The sequence below is a fragment of the Triticum dicoccoides genome, chromosome 3A (assembly GCF_002162155.2).
Source record: "Triticum dicoccoides isolate Atlit2015 ecotype Zavitan chromosome 3A, WEW_v2.0, whole genome shotgun sequence".
Classification (NCBI taxonomy): Eukaryota; Viridiplantae; Streptophyta; class Magnoliopsida; order Poales; family Poaceae; genus Triticum; species Triticum dicoccoides.
Window position 1 is genome coordinate 229,900,986 of NC_041384.1, and position 4,533 is coordinate 229,905,518.

Genomic DNA, 4,533 nt, shown 5'->3' on the forward strand with positions numbered 1-4,533 from the left:
CTTATGATACGAAAAGGCCCAAGCTTGGGGATGCTATGGTTGATGAAGATGATGTTTTTGAGAATATATTTGCTGCAATTAATGTTTGTCCCAAGCTTGGGGATGGTACGTTTAATGAAGATGATATTTTTAGTCTCCCAAGTTTTGATATGCAAATTTATAATGATGATAGCATGCCTCCTACTTATGATGATTATTGTGATGATACTTAAGCTATAAAAAGTACTCCCTCTGTAAACTAATATAAGAGCATTTAGATTACTACTTTAGTGATCTAAAAGCTCTTATATTAGTTTACGGAGGGAGTAGTGATTATATTTATAAAACTTGTCATGATTATGATTACCCCTTCTGTGAACATTACTCTTTTAATGTGGAAACAATTTATAGTATTCGAGTTTCTTATGATACTTCCACTATTCCGAATGAGAAGAATCTTGCTTATGTGGAGAGTAATAAAAATTATATACTTGTAGATCATGAAAATAATGGTTTAGGTGCTGGTTATATTGTTGAATTCATTCATCATGCTACTGAAAATTATTATGAGGGAGGAATATATGCTTGTAGGAATTGCAATAATATCAAGTTTCCTCTCTATGTGCTTAAAGTTTTGAAGTTATGCTTGTTTTACCCTCCTATGCTAGTTGATTATTGTTCCCACAAGTTGTTTGATCACAAAATACCTATGCATAGGAAGTGGGTTAGACTTAAATGTGCTAGTCATATTCCTCATGATTCTCTCTTTATGTTACAATTTTTATCTTTTATGTGAGCATCATTGAAATCATCATGCCTAGTTAGGGGCGTTAAACGATAGCGCTTGTTGGGAGGCAAGCCAAACCTATTCTTATTCTTTACATTTTTTCCTGTTTAGTAATAAATAATTCATATAGCCTCTGTTTAGATGTGGTTTTATATTTTTAATTAGTGTTTGTTCCAAGTAGAACCGTTGGGAAGACTTGGGGAAAGTCTTGTTGATCTTGCTGTAAAAAACAGAAACTTTGGCGCTCACGAGAATTGCTGCCATTTTTATTTGGAGAGTGATATTTAGTTAATTCTTTTTGAAGATGATTAATATATAAATTCCTCAGGTCCAGAAATTTATTTTATAATTTTATGAGTTCCATAAGTATACGTTAGTTACAGGTTACTACAGACTCTTCTCTTTTTGACAGATTCTATTTTCATCGCGTTGTTTGCTTATTTTGATGAATCTATGAGTAGTATCGGAGGGTATGAACCATAGAGAAGTTGGAATACAGTAGGTTTAACACCAATATAAATAAAGAATTAGTTCATTACAGTACCTTGAAGTCGTGATTTATTTTCTTATACTAACGGAGCTTACGAGTTTTCTGTTAAGTTTTGTGTTGTGAAGTTTTCAAGTTTTGGGTAAGGATTCGATGGACTACGGAATAAGGAGTGGCAAGAGCCTAAGCTTGGGGATGCCCGAGGCACCCCAAGGTAATATTCAAGGGTATCCAAGAACCTAATCTTGGGGATGCCCCGGAAGGCATCCCCTCTTTCGTCCTCGTTCATCGGTAACTTTATTTGGAGCTATATTTTTATTTACCACATGATATGTGTTTTGCTTGGAGAATCATTTTATTTATTATGTTTTGCTTGCTGTTTGAATAAAATACCAAGATCTGAAATCATTAAATGATAGAGAGTCTTCACATAGTTGCATAATTATTCGACTACTCATTGATCTTCACTTATATCTTTTGGAGTAGTTTGTCGTTTGCTCTAGTGCTTCACTTATATCTTCTTAGAAGCACGGTGGTGTTATTATAGAAGTAGATGAACTCTAATTATACACTTAGATTATTTTTGAGAGTCTTAAATAGCTTGGTAATTTGCTTAAAATCCTAATATGCTAGGTATTCGAGATTAGTAAAATTTTCTTATCAGTGTTTTAAATACTAAGAGAAGTTTGATGCTTGATGATTGTTTTGAGACATGGAGGTAATAATATCAAAGTCGTTCTAGTTGAGTAGTTGTGAATTTGAGAAATGCTTTTGTTGAAGTTTGCAAGTCCCATAGCATGCACATATGGTAAACGTTATGTAAAAAATTTGAAACATGAGGTGTTATTTGATTACCCTCCTTATAAGTGGCGGTCAGGGACGAGCGATGGTCTTTTCCTACCAATCTATCCACCTAGGAGCATGCGCGTAGTGCCGAGGTTTTTGATGACTTGTATATTTTTGCAATAAGTATGTGAGTTCTTTATGACTAATGTTGAATCCATGGATTATACGCACTCTCACCCTTCCATCACTGCTAGCCTCTTCGGTACCGTGCATTGCCCTTTCTCACATTGAGAGTTGGTGCAAACTTCGCTGGTGCATCCAAACCCCGTGATATGATACTCTCTTTCACACATAAACCTCCTTATATCTTCCTCAAAACAGCCACCATACCTACCTATTATGGCATTTCCATAGCCATTCCGAGATATATTGCCATGCAACTTTCCACCATTCCGTTTATCATGACACATTCATCATTGTCATATTGCTTAGCATGATCATGTAGTTGACATAGTATTTGTGGCAAAGCCACCGTTCATAATTCTTTCATACATGTCACTCTTGATTCATTGCATATCCCAGTACACTGCCGGAGGCATTCATATAGAGTCATCTTTGTTCAAGTATCGAGTTGTAATCATTGAGTTGTAAATAAATAGAAGTGTGATGATCATCATTTTCTAGAGCATTGTCCCAAGTGAGGAATAAAAAAAGGGAGAGAAAGGCCATAAAAAAGAGAAGGCCCAAAAAATGAAAAAAGAGAAAGGCCATAAAAAAAGAGAAGGCCCAAAAAATGAAAATGAGAGAAAAAGAGAGAAGGGACAATGCTACTATCCTTTGCCACACTTGCGCTTCAAAGTAGCACCATGATCTTCATGATAGAAAGTCTCTTGTTTTGTCACTTTCATATACTAGTGGGAAATTTTCATTATAGAACTTGGCTTTTATATTCCAACGATCTCCTCAAGTGCCCTAGGTCTTCGTGAGCAAGCAAGTTGGATGCACACCCACTTAGTTTCTTCTGTTGAGCTTTCATACATTTATAGCTCTAGTGCATCCGTTGCATGGCAATCCCTACTCCTTACATTAACATCAATCAATGGGCATCTCCATAGCTCATTGATTAGCCTCGTTGATGTGAGACTTTCTCCTTTTTGTCTTCTTCACATAACCCCCTCATTATTCTATTCCACCCATAGTGCTATATCCATGGCTCGGGCTCATGTATTGCGTGAAACAATTGCTTGGCTTGTCATTGGGGTTGTGCATGATGAGAGCATTCTTGTGTGACGAAAATGGAGCATGACTAAACTATATGATTTTGTAGGGATGAACTTTCTTTGGCCATGTTATTTTGAGAAGACATAATTGCTTAGTCAGTATGCTTGAAGTATTATCATTTTTATGTCAATATGAACTTTTGTCTTGAATCTTTCGGATCTGAATATTCATGCCACAATTAAGAAGAATTACATTGAAATTATGCCAAGTAGCACTCCGCATCAAAAATTCTGTTTTATCATTTACCTACTCGAGGACGAGCAGGAATTAAGCTTGGGGGTGTTGGTATGTCTCCAACGTATCTATAATTTTTGATTGCTCCATGCTATATTATCTACTATTTTGGATGTTTATGGGCTTTATTATACACTTTTATATCATTTTTGGGACTAACCTATTAACCTAGAGCCCAGTGCCAGTTTCTGTTTTTACCTTGTTTTAGAATATCGCAGAAAAGGAAAATCAAACGGAGTCTAATTGACCTGAAACTTCACGGAACTCATTTTTGGAAGGAAAGAAGCCCAGAAGACTTGAAGTGCACGTAAGGGAAGCTTTGAGCAGGCCACGAGGTAGGGGGGCGCGCCCACATCACAATCTACTATCCATATACCACTTGTATCACCATCTCTACGCCGAACTAGTGCACCTATACAATTTACCATTGTATTGGGTGTGTTGGGGACACAAGAGACTCTTTGTTATTTGGTTGCAGGTTTGCTTGAGAGAGACCATCTTCATCCTACGCCTCCTAAGGATTGATAAACCTTAGGTCATCCACTTGAGGGACATTTGCTACTCTCCTACAAATCTCTGCACTTGGAGGCTCGACAATGTCTACAAGAAGAAGGTTGTGTAGTAGACATCATTGGGGCATGAATATAACATTGATTTAAGCCTCCCCCAAGCTTGAGCGATGCTTTCTCCTTCGCGAGGCCAAAAATTATATATATAATTGCGATCACGATGAAGAAGATGAATAGGATAAAACTTCTGATGAAATTCCAATTTCAATCGTTTGTAATTCCAAGACCCCATATCATCACATAGCCTATACCATGTCGATGCATCTCCCCTCAAAGATAAAGGGAAGACCTTCTTCTTAACAACATCTCTGGGTACACCTGCAAGCTTAAATAATCCACAAACTTCATCCACATATATCAGATGTTCATCAGGATGTTTTGTTCCATCTCCTAAAAAAGGATTAGCTAGC